Source organism: Sprattus sprattus (genome assembly GCF_963457725.1).
Source record: "Sprattus sprattus genome assembly, chromosome: 8".
Classification (NCBI taxonomy): Eukaryota; Metazoa; Chordata; class Actinopteri; order Clupeiformes; family Clupeidae; genus Sprattus; species Sprattus sprattus.
Window position 1 is genome coordinate 17,843,028 of NC_137927.1, and position 8,431 is coordinate 17,851,458.

The window sequence follows — 8,431 nt, forward strand, 5'->3', positions numbered from 1 at the left end:
GGCTTGATTGTTCTGTGAAAGACGTCAGCTCATTAACGCTGCTACGCACGCTCTGGCGTACACAGGCACACACACACTTTCTCTGCACCCCCTCGCTCTCCCTCTCTCTTTCTCCCCCTCACACAAATTCCACACTCACAGGGTTAGAACAAAGCATGGGTATAAAAATAAGCCTATTTTGACTTTTCATTTACTAAAAATGTATTAATGCAGTATCCTGCCATGCCTGGAGAGGTCAGTAGAATGATTGTTTTAGTGAGGCTATGTGTGTAATGCACCTGTTTCCACACACATTCCCAGTTCACACGTTAAAAGTATTTCCAGTAGATTGTGAAGACGTGGCTGTGGGGGGAGAGCCCCACCATCCATGTATTAATGTCCTCCTGCAGCTGACCTAACGCGGTGGGACAAGAGGAGGATGTGAGATTATCTTTACATTTATTCATTATTCACTATTTTCTGTGTTTTATGCCTTACACTATAATTATACATTTATACCATCAGTGCTCAACAAACATGTTTCATCAATGGCAAGAAAAACAACAGACCATCATGTTAACACTTTTGATAAGACCCCTCATCCTATACAGACACAACAGACCATCATGCTAACACTTTTGATAAGACCCCTCATCCTATACAGACACAACAGACCGTCATGTTAGGACTTTTGAAAGGACCCCTCATCTCATACTGACTAGTCAACAAAAAAAGCAAGTTAGGAACTCTTTCAAAATGACAGGACAAGTATGGTCCTGTAGGGCAGGGGAACCCACAGTAACATGGTGTCATATGAAACCAATTTAATAATGCTTGTTCATTACTTGTGTTGACTAGTGTTCAAAGAGGGCGAATTCTAAAGTGTTAAATTGATTCAATTAGCACTCAACATAAATATCATGAAACTGAAACATTATTGAAACTAGTTTCTCCCTCTGGGTGCTTTTAGATTTCTCTGTAGATATATGCTATCTCCCTGGTACCTCAGCTTGTCACCTTGACAACCAGACAGCAATAGGTGTTGCCATGGCAACCAAAATTAACTCTGGCCGTCTCGTATAATTAAGAATGGTTTACTACAGAATACCTGGGTATTCTCATATTCTGAATAACTAGTCACGTCTGGAATGTAAAGAGAGAGCTTTTACAGAGGGATTGATATTCACTTATAATCTCGTTCTCTTATCCCAGTCAAATAGTTCTACTACAGACCTAGAAAAGCGCTATAGAAAATTGAATTATTATTATTATTATTAGTAAGGGGCCACACTTCAAAGCAATTTTGTTGTTTTGTGTGTATTTCTTCCATATGTACTTTGTTGATTGGTTGTTAATGAATATGTTAGCCAACTGCACTACCATTATATCGAGCTGGCTCTAAGTTAAATATATATTATGATATGAGTAGTTATGTCTGTATTTTGATGCTAAAAAGCTAATGATGCAATACATACCGTATCCCGACAGCAGCAATAAGCCTTGTTTTCCAAAAGCTAACGTGTACAGCAAAAGGTACAGAACATAATGTACTGTACCACAGGCCTTTGGCCATGTCCGTGGAAACCCAGCCCTGGAGGGAATTGGTATTACACATTAAGATGGCAGGTACCGCTGAACCAGGCACTGGCAACCACATGTTACTCTCTCTAATGGACCAGCTGCCAACAACAACCCTGGGGAGACCCACTGACCACGACTGTGTGCCATTCTCTCGTCCCCTAGCTATTCTGAGGTGGTGAGGGAGAGATGTGTGAATGATCTGAAAACAGATCTAATAGCACACTTGGCTCACCCTCTTTTCAAATACTTGGCTGTAGTCAAGAAAGAAATCACCTTGGGCAGTCTACTATGTGGAATCATTCTCAGTTTTGGCTTTGCAGCCTACTGTGATTTTGGCTCTGGCTCCTCATCCTTCTTCTTTAGCAGCTCTTTTGCACCTCCTTCTAAGGTGCGGCTCCTACAGTCGTTTCCACCTCGCATATCGACAGATTGCCAAGTGGAGTTTCAGGGCGCTGTGGAAACCCAGTTGATCTGGACGTCCCAGCAGTGCGGCGTGCTTGTGTTTGATCTCCACGCTGACATTTTCCAAACCCAAATCATGTTTTATTCAGGACTGAGATTTTCTTGGCGGTGTGGGGGGTTGGGGGTGCTCTGAAGGTACAGAGGAGACGAGACTGGTGGGAGCAGGGAGTTCACTGAAGTCTCTCTCTGTGTTTATCTCCCTCCACGCAGCCTCAGCAGCTCTGACTTCAGGCCCCGGAGCAGAGAGCTGTCACTACACGTACACTGCACCCGCTCGGCCTTAAAAACCTGCTGCCCAGGCCCCTTGCAGCAAACTCGCTCTTCAGGGATTAGAGACAGTTCTGCATAATTTGCTGAGTGGACAGTGCCGAGAGGACAAACTCCAACACGCAAGTGTCTGCCTGGAGCTCATAGAACATGTGATGTGCAGTTGGTCTGGCTTAAAAAAAACACACAGTGTGAAAAGAGGCTTTTGATTAAATCCAAAGCTTGGTAAGTGCAGTGATGGTTGAAAGTTGAAAGCATTCTGTTTGTCCCCTTAATTTGGTGGCGGTGGAAGTGTGTGTGTGTGCATGTGTGCATGAGTGTTTGTGTGTGTTTGTGTGTGTGTGTTCAGATTCAGATTCAGTCTTTCTCTGTCTGCTTTCTGAAGTGAACACGCTGGCAAAGAATTCATGGAGGCATGGGATTCCATTTCCTCCCATCGGTTCATAGACACACATCACGAGCGTGCGTGAGTGCGCTCCTCTGAAGATGTTTTTTTCTTTTGAGCACAGCTATCAAGATGCCCTAGTTTTCCTGGTGACTAATAACCCAATAACTGCATCAAGGCCCCTTATGTAATTCTTGTGAAACAGCGTACATTTTCATGGACATCTCTCACATACAACTGGTACATTGACTGAGTTGCTTCAGTATCTCTGTCATTGTGTGGCTAGTGCCCAGGTCGCCTTGACCCCCCCTTTAAGCTGTTGTGACACGGGTACTGTGGCTACAGTACAGCATCCTTGGCTTGAGCCCAGCACATGTCATGTCCTTCTCAGTGATGGGAATGCTTGGGAGGTTAAATTGTAGTGCAGTTCAGGTTTGGCTGGGCGGGGGATTGGGGGGCGGGGGGGGGGGGGGGGTGGTGGGGGGTGGGGGAGGGACGTCGGGGTGTGGTGTTGGGGGTGGGAGTCAGGTTGGAGCATTGACCTCATTGAGGAAGAGGATTGCTACAATGGGCGCTGATTGGCATTATTGTGCCTGTGGGTTTCAGCACGGCCGCACGGGAGCACCTGCCCTCGCACACTCAACCATTCATGATTAGGGATTCTTGTGGAGAGCAGCATTGAGTTGCTGATAAGGTGCACCGTGACCTTTCGTAGCCAGAAATAGATGACTGTATACTACTCTCTTATGCTCAGCATGAGAGGAACAGCATCCTGCCATTTTGCCTATGGTAAACAGCCCAGATGAGATTCAGTGTGTGAGAAGACATGTAGTTGACCAGGGTAAAAGGAGAAGGTCATTGCAAAATGTATTATTCAGCATTGTATCTTATTTATTGTGTACAGGCAGCCCTTCACATGACTCCTGCTAGTGTGTGTGTGTGTGTGAGTGTGTTTCTCATGAATTATGATTAATGTTTCTGTCTAGTATTTTTAGTGTTGCTGCATTGTTTGGGAGAACAGCAGGACAGGGTTATGTATTTTGAATGTGATTGTTTTTGGCCAAGTTTGGATTCCTGAATTGACAGTTATGCACACTGTGTTAATCAATGATTTACAACATCCATGTTTTGCAGATTGCCCTAGGCCCACTGTCTGAAATAATTACCAAAATCTATATTATATGTAGCTTTGCAGGGATTTACTGATTTCTATATGTGTGGTTCTGTGTTCACATCTGAGATTGTGTGTGTGTGTGTGTGTGTGTATGTGTGTGTGTCTGTATGTCTGTGTGTGTGTGTTTATGTGTGTGTGTGTTTGTGTGTGTTTATGTGTGTGTGTCTGTATGTGTCACAGAACTGAACACGACCACTGCAGGTTTTGTGAATGACTGTTTATTTCCCGAATGGATTAGCAGCACAGATAAACAGGGATACCGAACGGCTACACAGGGCGCGTTCGCTCCTCGGTAATAGTCCAGCCCAGGAGGGGCGCAGGCTCACAGCACTGCTGGAAATAAGGCACTGATTCACAAGAACACGGAAACAAAACCAAAGAGCCAAGCTCTGAAGGTAAAGAGCGATCTAACAAAACCAGGAAGGCATACAAAACACAAGTCTAACTCGGACACTAACTAGACTTTAAACAGCAAAGCAGAACGGAGAACAAACAAGGCAATAGCAAGCAAAGACATAGATTCTTACGGGAAGCAAGACGAGCTGAAACGTTTGATAACCTGTGATGTGCGATACCAGACACCGAGTGTATTGTGAGTGGGGTATAAGAAGGGACTGTGACAGGTGTATTTGATGAGTCCTCGTGAACACTTAATGTGATGCAGGTGAGTGAGAGTGCAGGTGCGAGTGATCAATACACCGTGTGAGCGAGAGAGCGCTGAGGTGGGCGTGGCTGGTGCAGGTCTGTGCTCTGACGTTATAGTATGTCTGTGTGTGTGTGTTTGTGTGTGTGTGTGTGTGTGTGTGTGTGTGTGTGTGTGTTTGTGTGTGTGTGTGTGTGTGTGTGTGTGTGTGTGTTTGTGTGTATGTGTGTTTGTGTGTGTGTGTGTGTGTGTGTGTGTGTGTGTGTGTGTGTGTGTGTTTGTGCACGTGCACATGCATGTGCGAGCAGGCCCTGGCTTGTCCCCTCTGGGGCGTGCTCCGGTAAGGTGTGAATGAGGTTTGAATGTCAGTCCTTGCCTGGGCTAAGCACCCAGAGAAACACATCACAAGAAATCAATACAGAATCCCAGTCAGCATCGCAGCCACTTCCCCACACTCTCACACAGCCTTCAGAACCGAGCCTTCACTCTCTCACCCTCAAATAAGAAGCATGCCCCCTCCCTCTCTCTGTCTGTCACTTTATACCTTTCTATTGTTTTGTGCAATGTTTTTATACGCTCTCTCCATCTTCCTCCTCAATTCTCTGACTATGCCTCTGTTTCTTTCTGGTTGTATCTAGTCTTTTCTCTCATTCTCCTACTGCTCTCGATATATCCCTCTCTCTTGTGAAGGAGCGTGTCTTTTCTGATCTCCTTCACATCTCCCATTTGGTTGCAGACGCTACTTAATCACAGCCAATTATACACTGGATAATATTTGCAAATACATACAGTGGAGTGATGAAATCCCAGTCAGCCTTTGAAATCTCCTCCAGCTGCTCAGCATGTGTACAATTAAGAGCGATGGAGGTGAATTATGGCCCAGTTCTCATCCATTTCTTTTTTTCCTGTCAGCTCATTTCAAATATATCTCTTGCAGCTTTGATATGGGATTTTATATGGGAGCAGATCCTGTTTTCGCGAGAGCGTATGTCAGTCTCTGCACTCGCAGTCGTTGAGTTTCCTCTCGCGGCTGCTAAAATTGAGTGTGCAGAAGAAATTCACGTTGCGAAAACCTGAAATTCACTCGAATAGACGTTTCCTTGCATGTGTGAGTTTTGACACTTAAATAACGCCCATAGATTTTCGGTAACGCTTTGCATTGTAGTTGCTTTGATATGACTGAATGAATGACACCTACACATGCTTTTCACAACTGGCATAAGAAATATAAAGGGCTGGTTCCAGCTGCTGTTCTAGCTTTAGTTCTTTAACAGAACAGAACAAAACATAACATAACACACCCAGTGTATCATCGCAGCTGGTATTGGCCTTTGTAAATGTGTATTCATGTCAGCTGTCTTATGGGCTTATGCAGGTAGAATGCAGCCACACTAGAAGTACCCTAAAGAACAGTGTTTACATCAACCTTTTTTGTTTATCTGTACCAGAAAGTGCTGGAGAAATCAATTGATACCTGATTGAAAGTTGAAATGAGGACTTTGTATTTGTTTGTTTATTTATTTATTTGTGAGGCAAGACTGGAATGCATAATGTAATCAGAGCGACAAAGGTTCTGTGCCCGAGGCTCCGCGACAGCCTCTTCAGGACTCTGCAGCCTCCAGCTTCCTCTGTGTGAGATGATGGAATCATCGATCTGTCTGTTCCTCCCACACACAAATGGACGCAGCACTGAAGGAAAAACACACTAAAGCCGCCGTGCTGGGCTTTGTGGGGTGTTCACACAGAGTGTGCCGGCAGAGATGTCCCGCCTTTGCTCCTGATGGGGCGATCTGTTTTAATAGAGACGCTCATCTGGGGTAATGGGGGAATGGTTTAGAGGTGTGTCAAGTGTCTTGTTGGCCTAACGAACGTGCTGCTGCTGCTGCTACTGTGGGGGTGTTTGGAGGCCGGAAGGAGCTTGATGGAATGAACATACAGTGAGTGTGTTGTCAGCCAGTTAAAGCTGTAAGGTCTTTATTGATATAAAACAGCAAAGTGCGCACAAACACATACATACACACACACACAAGCCCATACACTCAGACACAGACACACACACACACATATATCCAACTAGCATCAGCTAGCTTCTATCTTACTTCCTACTAGGTCAGAAATATACTGTATATTAAAATCAGATGCATTGTTAAAGTCATGATTGTTAAAACTGCTGTAAATCAGTTTGTCTGCTTATGTGTGTCTCTGGCTGTGTGAGTGTGAGCATTAAGTTCAAGTCACTTATGCTTGCCTACAGAGTGCTTGCTGGTTCTGCTCCCACCTACCTAAATGCTCTGTTACACCTAGGACACTGCGCTCATCTAGTGAGCGGTGTCTGGCACTGCCGCCTGTGCAAGCACGGCAATCCAGACTATTCTCAGTTGTAGTTCCAGGTTGGTGGAACGAACTGCCTAGCACTACCAGAGCAGGGGCGTCCCTCTCTACCTTCAAAAGGCTCTTGAAGACCCAACTCTTCAGAGAGCACCTCCCTTCCTAACTGGCACCTTGGCTTAACTTGCACTTAAGCAGTGTGACAGTCCTGCACTTCTTTTTCTTTCTATGTCTTTTTCTATTTCTATTTCTTGCAATATTTATTGTTACACCAGATTTTATTGTTCTTAGCTTGACTGTTCTCTCCCTTGTACATCGCTTTGGACAAAAGCGTCTGCTAAATGACTAAATGTAAATGTAATGTAAATGTAAATGTGAGTGCGTGTGCGTGTGCGTGTGCGTGTGCGTGTGCGTGTGCGTGTGCGTGTGCATGTGCGTGTCTGGGTCTGGGTCTGTATCAGTGTGTATGAGATTCTAAACTTTTCTGAACCGGGTGTGGATGTAGGTGTTTTTGTGTATCACTTGCTGCCTGGCATACAACAAGATGCTGAACAGCACTCATCTCTAAGTAGGCATGGCACTGAGTGCTCTTTGCCATGCTCCAGTCCCAGCACCCAAGAACCAGTGCTGCTATCACCATCATAATCATCAGTGCCTCTGGCCAAAACATTTTCATATGTTTTGCTGAAATGGCTGTAATCATTTTAGCTGACATTTATACTATTATAGCATCCTGTCCTGTACTGCACTGGTTCCTACACATTAAGTGGCTCCCATCTCGGTTACTCAGGGTTACCAGAAAGCTTGTTAAAGCTACAGCATCCCCAAGACTTTTCGTAAGGATGATCACATGCTAATGAGGGTTTCAATGGTTGCCATCTGATCAGCCCACCACTTTCCATCCAACCAGAGTGCACACCATCAAAAGGCTTCCCTGGTCCCACATGAAATATTTACCAGAATTCTGGGCGCGCCACTGCTCCTCTAAGGTGGTTAACTGGGTGCGTGCGCTTTCCATTTTTACACTAATATCCATGCACACCCTTCTTTTGGGGGTTATGCCTTTGCCATGCTATCAGATGTGGTGACCAAATCGAGTCTTATCGATGATAAATAGCTTGCTTTACTGGTTGCCTGTGCACTGTTGCACTGTTGCTTATTTGAATCATTAAGACTCCTTTCCAGCTTCCTTAAATGTTTCTGTGTGCTGTATTTTTGAAAACATCTGCGGTATTCCTGTGAATCTTTATTTGAGTGTTTCTTGGTACATCCCATCAGAGTGGAGGGCGAATCAAGAGGAGACGCTCTGCTTTGAGGTGTGTGATGCATAATTGAAGGCAGAGCCGCCTCAGTACTTGCCAGTGTTTGCCTCCATATTCAGATGATCTTGTTTGATCGTCTTTGTCGTAAATAATTGAAGGGGGCCACTGTGAGTAAGCAAACGTGTGATGAGATCAGAGAGTTCACCCTTGGTGTTCTGTTGGACGTTACTTCTCTGATCTACTCTACTGCAGGCACCAAAAAACTGTAGTTTTGTTAATGTGTGTGTTTGTGTGTGTGTGTGTGTGTGTGTGTGTGTGTGTGTGCGCGTGCGTGTGTGTGTGTGTGTGTG

The 8,431-nt window shown here is 45.0% G+C and overlaps 1 protein-coding gene across 1 annotated transcript in view; it reads left to right on the forward strand.

Moving 5' to 3' along the window:
• tub (TUB bipartite transcription factor) overlaps nt 1-8,431 on the forward strand; it is a gene marked incomplete at both ends in the record, with an annotated part of 49,315 nt that overhangs the window by 17,829 nt on the left and 23,055 nt on the right. The gene's annotated exons all lie outside the window — the stretch shown is intronic.